The following is a 12874-nucleotide window of genomic DNA, read 5'->3' as shown; positions in this document are numbered from 1 at the left end:
AAACTGTGGTCCATTATCAGAGCAGATCTGCTCTGGCAAACCGTTTCTGGCAAATATGGTCCGTAGGACTGCAATCGTTTTCTCTGTAGTGGTTGAAGACATCTTTATCACCTCAGGCCACTTTGAATGAGCATCCACTGCTATTAAGAACATTGAGTCCATGAATGGACCAGCAAAATCAATGTGCACCCGTTGCCATGGAGAGGAGGGCCACTCCCATGGGTGTAGAGGGGCATGTGGTGGTGCATTTTGGACCTTCTGGCATCCTAAGCAGCTCTTAGTTAGGTCTTCGATTTGTTGATCGATTCCCGGCCACCACACATAAGCCCTAGCAAGGCTTTTCATTTTCACTCCCCCCAGATGACCTTCATGTAGCTCCTTTAGCACTCTCTCCCTTAACTTGGGTGGAATCACCACTCTGGATCCACACATCACTGTCCCTTGGCATACTGACAGTTGTTCTCTTCTGGATGAGAATGCTGGCAACAGTGAGTCGCCGTGTGTTGGCCATCCCCTCACCGTCAATTCATATACCCGTGACAGCGTCGGATCATTGCGGGTCTCCTTCTCTATATCCGCATTTGTTACTGGCAATCATTCAATTATCGACGAATAAAATATCTCGATAGGGTCCACTGCTGGTGCTTCCTCCACCGTAGGCAGTGGCAGGCGCAATAGCCCATCAGCATTCCCATGCTGTTTCGTGCCTTTATATTCTATTTCATATTGATTCGCCCCTAGAAACAGGGACCATCTTTGTAACCGCTGTGCAGTCATTACTGGCACACCCTTCTTAGGATTAAAGATGGAGACAAGTGGTTGGTGGTCAGTCAGCAAGGTAAACTTCTGCCCATGCAGATAATGGTTGAATTTTTTTACTCCCCTGTGGTAAACCACGTTCACTATCGTATCACTGTTAGTAGTTAGCACTGTTCACCACTGTTCGTTATAACTGTATCACTGACCACTATTGTATCACGGTACGAGGTCGCCTCTTGCCACACTGCTATACCTGGGATGACCACTGCCGACTCCGCCTTGGCTCCACCCACCAGGCCAGGTATAAAGGTGAGCGACTGGCTGGTATTCCTCCTGCTTGGATCGGATCACCCACGAGAGTGGGCTCTGTTATTTAGTCAATAAAAACCTTTAGTCACCTTCGTAACTCTTCGCCTTTTATTGGAGGAATTGATAGGTATATCATCCCCATACTAGGCTGAGGGCCTCCCTGTCAATCTGGGCGTAGTTGCGCTCGGCTGAGGTTAGTGACCGAGAGGCAAAGGCCACTGGCCTCTCCAACCCGTCTGGGAATTTGTGCGACAGCACCGCTCCAATGCCGTAGGGTGATGCATCACATGCTAAACGAATTGGTAGTGCTGGGTTGAAATGGGCCAACACCTCTTTTGATGTGATCAATTCTTTACACTTCTGGAAAGCTCGTCTACGTTCATCATCCCACTTCCATGGTACCCCTGTTTGCAGTAGGGTGTTCAGCGGGTGTAGTACCGTAGACAAATTTGGTAAGAACTTGTGGTAATAGTTTACCAGCCCAAGGAACGACCTCAGTTGTGACACATTTTCCGGTGCTGGAGCCTTGACTACTGCCTCAATCTTGTCAGGGGACTTATGTAACCCCTCTTCATCGATGACGTGGCCGCAATACGAGATCTGTTTCTGGAAAAACTCGCACTTGTGGCGATTAGCTCGTAGCCCATATTCCTTTAATCTGGCGAGCACCTTCTCCAAGTTAGCGAGGTGATCACCGTCATTTTCGCCCGTGACCAAGATGTCGTCCAAATAACACTGGGTCCCTGGAATCCCTTGCAGGACCTGATCCATCGCCTTTGCCAGATAGCCGGAGCCGAGGCTACTCCAAACACCAGCCGGTTGTATTGATAGAGACCTTTATGGGTGTTGATCGTAAGGTAATGTTTCGAAGCTTCTTCTAGCTCCATTTGCAAGTACGCCTGGGCTAGATCAATTTTGGTGAAGCGTTTACCACCAGATAGCGAGGCGAAAATATCCTCAATTCGTGGAAGCAGATATTGCACCGTGTGAAGGATTGGTTTCACTGTCACCTTAAAATCCCCACAGATGCAGACCTTCTTTGGTTCCCCAGGCGTATTACTCAACGACCGCTTCATTACAGGGATGATGGGTGTAGCCCACTCGCTCCAGTCCACTTTGGACAGTACTCCTGAATGTTCCAACCCTTCCAGCTCTGCTTCAACCGCTGGTCTGATCGCATAAGGCACTGGTCTGGCCTTCAGAAACTTTGGGCTTGCATTATCCTCTATTTTAATTGTTGTTGTTATTCCTTTTAGTGTTCCTAGTCCCTCCTGGAACACTTCTTTTGCGTCAGTTAGCATTTTTGACAGTCGTCCAGGTGTGACATCATCATCCTTTTTGGCCTCCACCTTCAGTGCCTGTATGGAATGCCAATCTAAATGTATCTTCCGGATCCACTCACGTCCTAGCAGTGGTGGTCCTCCATTTGGCAATACATATATATCCATTTTAGGTATTTCCTGACCTTTATATGTCACTTTCACCCTTATTTTTCCTTTGGGGTAGACTTTTTGCCCCGTATACATCTTCAAGACAATCTCTGCAGCTTTCAAGGGTATGTGTGAAAATAGCCGCTTGTAGTCTCTTTGATTTATGACTGTTAGAGCTGACCCTGTGTCCAATTCCATTTCCACTTGGACTCCATCTATCTTGAGTGTAACCCAGATAGTCTGGTGATCCTCTATTTCGGTTACATTATGTAGTTTCAGACAACCCAGCTCCTTGCTTCCGGAGTCTGTGTCACTTTTCTGTTCGTCTGAACCACTGTCCATCACCTGGTGTACCTTTTTGTACTTCTCCTGTGGAGATTTCTTACTGTTGGTTTTCTTCCCAGACCTGCAGACTCTTGCTATGTGTCCTGCTTTCCCACACTCTCTGCACACTTGGTCCTTGAACCAACAATCTTTCTGGTCATGTGTTGTTCTGCCGCAGCGATAGCACTTCCCTGTTCCATAGGTCATTTCATTGGTGCCGTATTCTTGCGGTCTCCGTTGTATCTCTGCAGCGCCCTTTGCGGCTGCTTCGTGTGATACTGCCATATTGAAAGCTTTGTCCAGCGTAAGGTCCTTTTCTGATAGAAGCCGTTTCTGGGTTCCTTCACTTTATAGCCCACACACAAACTTGTCCCTTAACGTGTCTGCTAGTCCCGCTCCAAACTGGCAGTATTTCGATAGCTTGCGCAGTTCCATTAGGTACTCAGCATTGCTTTCGTCTTTGTGTTGGTTCCTTTTATGGAACTTAAATCGTTCTGCTATCAGCAGCGGTGTGGGGCTTAAGTGGTCCTGTAGGATTTCTACTATGCTTCCAAAATCCTTGTTTACCGGCTTCTCTGGGGTTATTAGATTTTGCAGTAACCCATAAGTTTTTGCACCCATGGAATTTAACAGAACCAGTGCTTTATTAGCATCTGGCACTTCATTCGCCCTGCAGTACACCTCAATACGTTCCACATATGTCGCCCAATCTTCGACTTCATTGTCGAACGTAGAGATACTGCCACTCTTCGGCATCCTTGGTTGTGCGTTAACTATCACCAATGGCGCCTCCCGCGCTTCCCCTTCTTCTCCGCTGGCACAAAATGGCGTCTCCCGCGCTTTCCTTCCTTCCCGCGCTCGCCCGTCTTCTCCGCTGCGGCTTCGCAAAATGGCGTCTCCCGCGCTCTTCCTTCTTCTCCGCGGCTCAATGGCGTCTCCCGCGCTCTCCCTGCTTCTCCGCGGCTCAATGGCGCCTCCCGCGCTCTCCCTGCTTCTCCACGGCTCAATGGCGTCTCAGCTTGCTTCGCCCCGCGGACCCTGATTAGCCCGTGATCCCTGGCTGTGCTCTGCGCGTTCTTCTCTTGATATTTGTCAACGCCGCTCAGTCTAGAACCCGGCTGTTTCTTACCTTCTCTCCGGTTTGCAGTATTTTTTCCTCGACGCCACTTGGTGATCAATCCCCGGCTGCGTCCTGCTCTCTTCACCCTCTTTCTTACCCCGTCGATGCTGCCCGGCTCTCTCTCTCTGCCGTTGGTCAGCTCCAGCCGCCGCTGCTCGGGAAGGGCCTGCTCTGGACCTGTCGTCGGTCTCTTACTGCTCGTTGTGGCTGGGGAACCAAGCCCGGCTCTCCACAGCCTCCCCAGCGAAGTTGGATCTCTGCCTGACTGCTGGGCGGTTGCTCGCGGTCGACGCCCGTGTTCCTGGACTCGACTATTTTTTTTTTTTTATGTTGCAGGTAGATTTGCATCAACACTCATCACCACTGTTAGATCCGTGGTTCAGTGGATAAATAATTACACGGATGCTGTACATAAACAAACAACTGGTCTTTACTGGAGGAGGGTCATCTCTAGACTGGGGTACAGAGGCATGCGCACAGCTTATATACCGGTGTGGTTACTGCCAGTACTACAGTATACAGGAGCTGTAAAAAGTAGTTCTGACTTAAAGCACATACACTACAAAAACCTCCTGGGAAAAATCATGTATGGGACTGAAGCCAGACATCAAACAGAATGCCGGTTTATGTGTTCAGTAATTGTACCATTTAGTTAGACTGAAGTGCTAAATATGATTGAATGAGCAGCCATTTTATGTCAAGTTTTCCCTCGTATCTACTTAGTGATGTCAGCTTCAATAGCACAGAGACTACTGAACAGTGATGTCATGAACCTTAGCTTGTACAAAACAGACGAGAAGGTTTTTGGCCTCAAAGTATTGATAAGCCAAATGGTAAATAGAACAGACACTCAATGTACTTTCCAAGTTGTACAGCACAGGATTTTCAACTCTTATGCTTGAGATGGTATAATTAATCAGAAGTAAACCTACGTACAATTCCTAAAAAAGTTCAAGACCTGTGAATGAGCTGTTATGGTTGGTAATAATCTGTGCTTATTATCCAAGCTACAGCTAGTAAATTAAATCACAGAGGGGCTTAATTATCATGAGATCTAGTCCATGCGCTAATTGCGCATTGAAGTATAATCATTTTGTTGGTGTTAATAAAGTGGTTGCTAACTTGAGGCCACACTCTAGAAATTGCTTCTAGGATTAAATAGGTGTAATGCGTGTCAATGCACTGTTGCAGCATTAATGTTACAGGAAACTCTCGATTTACCGGCACCCAAACAACCGGAAATCTCGGTTAACCGGCAAAATTCAGGAGTAGGTTCAGTTAAGTTTTTCTTCATATTAGTGGCCGTTCCTTGATTCTTGGCTGTGTAATCGGGGGTTTCTGCACTTGTTGCTAAGCAACGGGGACGCTTGGTCTGTGGCCGGGCTTCTTGCACCTGTTGCTAAGCAACAGGGAAGCCTGGATTTGTTGCTGTGTACGGAGCTCTCGTACCTTTTAACTTTAACTCTCTGTAATCTGGACTTTTTGATAAACCGGCACTATGCCGGTCCCGTCGATGCCGGATAAAAAAGAGTTTCCTGTACTTTTATCTTGTTAAATTCTTATAAAGAGCAATTCACTGGAATATGTCAATTTCTACAGGGTTTTCTTGATTTACATATTGTGTTGATTTTATACAATTGAAGTTGATAGGACCAGGAGTCGGCCATTTAGCCCCCTGAGCCTGTTTCGCCATTCAATGAGATCATGGCTGATCTGTGACTGAACTCCATGTACCTGCCTTTGCCCCATATTCCTCAATTTTTGGTGAACAAAAATCAATCATTCTCAGATTTAAAATTAACGATTGATCTAGCATCACTTGCCGCTTGCGGTAGAGAGTTCCAAACTTCTACCACCCTTTGCGTGCAGAAGTGTTTCCTAACTTTACTCCGGACAGGCCTGGCTCTAATTTTTAGGCAAAAAGAAAATACTGCAGATGCTGGCAATCTGAAATAAAAACAGAAAATGCTGTTCTGATGAAGGGTCATCGACCTGAAACGTTAACTCTGTTTCTCTCTTCACAGATGCTGCCTGACCTGCTGAGTTCCTCCAGCATTTTCTGTTTTTATTTCTAATTTTTAGGCTATGTCCTCTAGTCCTAGACTCCTCAACCAGTGGAAATAGTTTCTCTCTATCTACTCTATCAGTTCCCCTTAATCCTGAAAACTTCAATCAGATCATCCCTCAACCTTCTAAATTCCAGGGAATACAACCCTAGTTTGTGTAATCTTTCCTCGTAATTTAACCCTTGGAGTGCAGGTATCATTCTGGTACATCTACGCTGTACTCCCTCCAAGGCCAATATATCCGTCCTAAGGTGTGGTGCCTAGAACTGAATCCAGGTGTGGTCTAACCAGGGTTTTCTATAACTGTAGCATAACTTCTACCCCCTTGTATTCTAGTCCTCTAGCTATAAAGCACAGCATTCCATTAGCCTTTTCGATTATAAAAGCACCAGAGGAAGAAGTCCTAGTTTGAGAGCAGGGCACCACAGGAGGCGGTTTATAGAAATGGTCAAAGATCAGTCTTTTGATGAGCACAGCACTATGGGGCATAGTGTTAAGTCTCTCTTTGCTGGAAGCTTTAGACGAGGAGCAGCAAGAACAGCAGGAGATCGTGGCCCAGGAGGTTTGAGGGGGGTAGGAGGTGGATTTTCATGGCTTCCTACTACCCAATACAGTGTATCCCAGATGTGCTACTTATCTGAGGGACTGTGCCTTGACAGACCTGCAGTCTCTGGCCTGTGTCAGTTCATGGAATCAGACCTGCAGTGAAGCAGGGACTTCCAGACGGGACTCTCAGCGGAGGTTACCACAGCACTAAATTTCCAGGCCACTGGTTCTTCCAGGCAGCAGCAAGAGACATCATTCACTGCTTCAGCAAAGAGAACAGATGCCATCTTTCTGAAGCACCTGCACGTGACAAGTTTAACAGTGATGTGGCTGGAAAAGCAGAAACAATTTTTTCCGAATATGTGGCATTCCCTGATTACAAGCCACCATTGATTGCGCTCACATCACTATTCATGTTCCCATAGGGAGTGTTTATCAACAGTAACGGCCAATGTCATGCAACCAGCAGCAACAAATCATGTAAGATAATGCTTATTTTCTGGGACTGTTCAGAATGCACTCAGCTTGAGGGACTGAGGGATTTCAGAATTGTTTGAGGAAAGACAGAATACAAGGTTGGCTCGTGTGACACAAACATGACTGACGTACCCCCAGATCGCAACAGAAAGGGATCACAACAGTGCATATTCCAAGAAGCAGAAAGAAATTGACCAGATTTATGCCTTATTAAAACAGTCTGGAGTAGAAATCCACCTTGGGCGGTGGTGAAAATCAGGCAGTATCACCTTGGCCGCCCGTTATACTCCCCACCCGATATTCAGTTCCACTGTCTTCATCAGAGCTGAGTATCTGATGTGGCGTCTAACAGGCGGCTGAAGCGACGCCACCCGAGATGAATTTCTAGCCCACATGTTTCTTATGTTTGCATCGCTCTTGTGGTGTCTTCAGGGGCGAGTTGGCAGAGTAACTGCAGTATGTGGCTTGTTACACAGTACTGCAAGTGAAGGAGGGGTACACATGCTCACAGCAGCACCAGTAACAGCAGCACCTGAAGTAACAGAGCACCTCAACAGTTTATACCCTTGAGGCCTGTGACGTAAGAAAACTACTAGGCACTTGGTCTGAGTATTAAACAAGGCTTTAATCAACTGTTTTTCAACATGGAGATCTAGTTGTGTCCTTCACTAGTTCCTGTTAAAGAATGTCCTGAGCAAGCTGGGCCCATGCCCGAGTAGTTATACTCTCCCTGGACAGCGCCACCAGCAGGCCGCCCAGTATTACTTCATAAGTCATTTCCCATGAATGACAAGATTCATGTCAGCCTGTATACGGCTCTTTCACCAAATGGAATGCAAAATGTTACATGAATAGTTTAACTAAAGTTGCCTTTCTTTTCACCAGTTTTTCTTTTGTTTTAATTCTTGGCAACAGGCTAAGCATTTTTCCCCAGCGTTATGCACAAAACAACTTTTTTTTGAATAAATAACAACTGCATCATTTGGACGAGCAAGTGTTCTTATTAATGCAATGGTGCATGTGGATAGCGTGCTGCTTTGCTGTCCTCTGGTGCACCATTACTAATGCGCAGCTCGTACGTGATGCCCTGTTAGAGGGAGTAGGTGTGGAGAATTCCTGAGGGACCTCCTGTGGACCTGCTCGTGATTCTGCTGGACACGCTGGACAGTGCGCCAGGAATAAAGCTGTCCTATTCCGGCTATGGCGGCTTGCATACGTTGGTGTTTCTCCATCACTTTCCCAGAGGTGTGAGCTGGCAAGCGACTTGACATCCACCCGCCTGTTCCTGTGCTTCTGCAGTTAAGCTGTGGCTGGAGGCTGAGTCTCACTGGCAGCCACTGATTGCTGAGAACAGAGACCGTTACACTGCTGTGAAGTTTATGAATCCCTCTTTGATGGCTGTCCCCAGTGTGTTTCCAGGCATGCCAAAAAACGGAGTCCCTAACAGATGCTCTAACTGTGCCGACTGTCTCCTCTGCAGCTGCTGCTGATGCTATGTGCTGCTCAATGGCAGTCTGCAGGACAGAGGCGCCTTGCTTCAGAACTGTGCCCAACTGGGTGGTAAATTCGGCAATGCTACCCAGACTAGCTTGCATCATCTCATTCAATAAGGCAGGCGATTTGCTCACCAGATCAGGCCTGTGAGATCAGAGTCATCAGGGGCACAATCACAATTCCCTTCTCAGACTTACAATTAGCCCTACAGTGTGTTTGTCTCACTGGCACCTGCTTCTTGATCACATTATCAGCCTCATTGTTTACTTTTTACCTCAAAACTATGGACCTCCTTGGCACCCTCAGTCTTTCCTTCCTTCTATAACCTGCGGGTCATCTAACCAGTACTACAACAATGTAGTAAAACGTCCCAAGGCGCTTCACAGGAGCGTTATCAAACAAAATTTGACACCGAGCCACATAAGCAGATACTAGGACAGGCGGAAGGTAGGGTTTAAGAAGCGTTTTAAAGGAGGAGAGAGAGGTAGCGAGGCGGAGAGGTTTAGGGAGGGAATTCCAGAGGTAAGGGCCTCAGCAGCTGAAGGCACAGCCACCAATGATGGAGCGATTAAAATTGGGGATACGCAAGAGGCCAGAATTTGAGGAGCGCAGAGATCTCGGAGGGTTGTAGGGCTGGAGGAGCTTACAGAGATAGTAATGGGCGAGGCCATGGAGGGATTTGAAAACAAGGATGAGATTTTTTAAATCGAGACGTTGCTGCTCTGGGAGGCAATGTAGGTCACCGAGCACAGGGGTGATGGATGATCGGGACTTGGTGCACGTTAAGATACAGGCAGCAAAGTTTTGAAGGAGTTCAAGTTTATGGAGGGTGGAAGATGTGAGGGCAGGAGAGCATTGAAATAGTTAAGTCTAGAGGTAACAAAAGGTGGAGAAAGATGATGTTACAGAGGTGGAAGTAGGCGACCTTGGTGATGAAGTAGATATGTGGTCGGATGCTCATCTCATGGTCGAATACGATGCCAAGGTTGCGGACGGTCTGGTTCAGCCTCAGGCAGTGACCAGGGAGAGGGATGGAGTTGATGGCTAGGGAATGGATTTTGTGGTGGCTTCCGTCTTCCCAATATTTAGTTGTTGGAAATTTCTGCTGTCTGACAAACAGTGCGACATACCCGAGGTAGTGGAGAGTTAGAGCTGGGTATTGTCAGCGTACATGTGGAACCTGACGTTGTATTTTTGGATGATGTCACCAAGGGGCAGCATATAGATCATAAATAGGAGGGGGCCAAGCAATATTCCTTGTAATTTTTTTTGGGTGCGTGGCCCACTCAAAATTCTGCGCATGCGCGGTTTTCTCATTGAGAAATCGGCAAGCGGCCTGGGCGGGAGCTTCAACCGCGCAGCTCCACAGGAACATTGGGGCCAAGGATAGATCCTTGGGGGACTCCAGAAGTAACGGTGCGGGAGCGGGAAGAGAAGGCATTGCAAGTCATTCTCTGGCTACGACTGGATAGATAAGAGTGGTCCCAGGCGAGGATAGTCTCACCCAGCTGGATGACGGAAGAGTGGCGTTGGAGAAGGATGGCGTGTTTAACCACCTCAAAGGCTGCAGATAGGTTGAGGAGGATGAGGAGGGATAGTTTACCACTGTCACAGTCACACAGGATGATATCATTTGTGACTTTGATAAGGGCTGTGCTGTGGCAGGGGCAGAAACCTGATTGGAGGGGTTCAAACGTGGAGTTGTGGGAAAGAGATGACATCATGTTCACGGACTTTGGAAAGGAAAGTGAGGTTGGAGATGGGGTGGCAGTTTGGAAGGACAGAGGGGTCAAGGGTGGGTTTTTTTGAGCAGGTGGATGATGACGGCAGATTTGAAGGGGAGGGGGACAATACCTGGGGAGAGGGAACCGTTAACAATATCAGCTAACATGGGGGTCAGGAAGGGAAGTTGGGTGTTCAGCAGTTTGGTGGGCAGATTAATCTTCTGCCCTACTCATTTTAGCCTTTGTGGTGTCCTGCACTACCAGCCTTGACCCTTCATCTAGGTTCCTCAATAAAAAAAAATATGGTGTGTAACAGTCTTATCTGATTGGGTATTTTGTATTTGTATTTCATATCTTCTTCTCATAGTTGAGAAGCTAAGTTTTTAGCTTAAGGAAATTGACTGCTTATAGACTCCTGGCCAAACCTAGTTTCTGTGGAGCTGTACTAAACCAGTTTGGGCTAGTTCATAATTTCAACATTGAAGGAAGGATGACATGGTTGGGTTACTCACAGAATAGAGTCAGTATTCTTGAAAGGCACTTGTTTGATGTTCCATCAACAATTTAATTTAGTTACAAGCTTGAGGTCAGGTCCCACACATCCGACTTACTTCACAGAAAGAGCATTAGTGATCATGTTAGCCAAGAATATCTCTCTACAAAAATCCTCCAGTCCTTTGTGGAACTACATTATTCTTTGGGTGCCTGCCAATGGTCAGAGTTTGGGCATATGAAACTGACAACCATTGACATTCAGCTTTATCGTTTGTCTACTACCTTGCCAACATTACCCTTTGCTGTCAACTGACTTAACGTGGATGTCAGAGAAAGTCACTAATTAAAAGGGTTGGTTAGCCTTCAGATACATCATTAGAATGTTATGCTGTTTGCTGTCATCAATAAACAGTCCAGCCAGTTACCCAAAGGCCCTGATACATGATCATGAGATTGAGTGGTGAAACTAATAGATAGTCCCTCTGTGCATATAATTGCCATTCAAATAGTTCATTGCTTAGTTTCATCAAAGGAAATCATTGTATAAGTCCTATGGCTAATAACACAAAGGGGTCGATTTTCATTAACCCGTGGAGTCGGGATTGGAGGCGTGCGGGGGGTTAAAGTCCCGAATTCGGGGGTCCCGACACCATCCCGCCCCCAACCCGCCTCCATGTAAGTTTCAAAGGAGGCGGGTACCCACCCCGCACTGGGACCCGCCTACCCAAGGCGGGAAGGGATTAGTGCCAATTAACTGCCTGTTAACAGGTAGTTAACAGGCAGTTTTTAGCCTAATCCCTATTTTAAAGCTTGAAGTGTGGGATTTCCGACGGCTCCAAACCACGCCAAGTTAGAGGAGGCGGGCCGTCGGGTTGAAGGACTTGGAGGGGTCGAGATGTCGGTGTTCAGGTGAGTGATGGGTGCATGAGTGCAAAGGTAAGTCTGTTTGGTGTGTCTAAAGTGTGTAAAGAAGTTTAAATTACCTGTACTTACCTTTACAGCCTTCCTTCCTCTAGGTTTCGGGAGTCCATCATCTAACCGGCACAGAAAGCAGAATGGCTGCGATCTGTCAAAAGTGACAGCCTGCAGCTTTCTGTGCCGGTGAGATTTCTAACTGAGTCTGTGTAGAAGGACTCAGGTTAGAAGTAAGACTGTCAGTGTTTGACAGCTTCAAACAGCTGTGAAACGCTGATATTTCATCTGTCAAAATGTCTTGACAGATGAAATTTCAGTCTGTGACGTCACCTGTTGCCGAGTGGCCCTTAATTGGCCTGCTGAGCCCGCTGGGCGGGCTCAACAAGGTCAATGAAGTTAAAATCGTGTGGATTGGCCGCATCTGAATGGAGGCGGAACTACAGCCCTGAAATTTGTAGTCCCGCCTCCTTCCCGACTTCTGAATGAAAATCACCCCCATAGGCTGCGATCTTGCCAGCCCTGGGGAGGCGGGCTTGGAGGCGGGACTGCCGGGAAAATGGCAGAATCTGGGGGTGGGTGTCCATCCTGCCCCCAACTCACCTCCGTGCCATCTCCCCAGGAGGCGGGTAGCTGACCCACGCCGGGTCCCATCTCCTGGAGGCGGGAAGGGGATTACAGCCACTTAGCTGCCTGTTAACAGGTAGTTAACAGGCAGATAAGAGGATTATCCCCATTTTATCCACACAAGTGCGGGCTTCCCGAAGGCTGAGAACTCCGCCAGGGTCACCGAGGCGAGCAGTGGGTCTGTGGGGGTCGGAGGGGTGCAAGAGTGTGCTGTGAAGGTAAGTGATGGGTGCAAGTGTGGAGAGGTGAGTATGTGAGGTAAGTGGAAAATGTTAGAAAATGTTTACTTACCTTTGTTTCTTCTTGCAGGCTTCAATCGTTGGGGACACGGAGAGTCTCGCATCTCACCGGCAGAGATGACAGATGGCTGCTGCATTCTCCAATGCAACAACCATCTAATTTCTGCTAAAGAAAGAGGTTTGATGAGGTCTTGAATACAAGAACTCATCAAACTACAGAGGTTGTCAGTGTTTGACAGCTTCACAGAGCTGTCAAACGATGACAATTCATCTGTCAAAAAGTTTTGACAGATGAAACGTCATACGCTGACGTTCTCTGTAACCGGCTTCCCCTTAATTGGCCTGCTAAGCT

This window comes from Somniosus microcephalus, chromosome 26 (genome assembly GCF_052327205.1).
Source record: "Somniosus microcephalus isolate GS21.2 chromosome 26, FLI_Smic_1.0, whole genome shotgun sequence".
NCBI classification, from domain to species: Eukaryota; Metazoa; Chordata; class Chondrichthyes; order Squaliformes; family Somniosidae; genus Somniosus; species Somniosus microcephalus.
The sequence above is the reverse complement of the archived record's forward strand: the minus strand, read 5'-3'. Positions refer to the sequence as shown.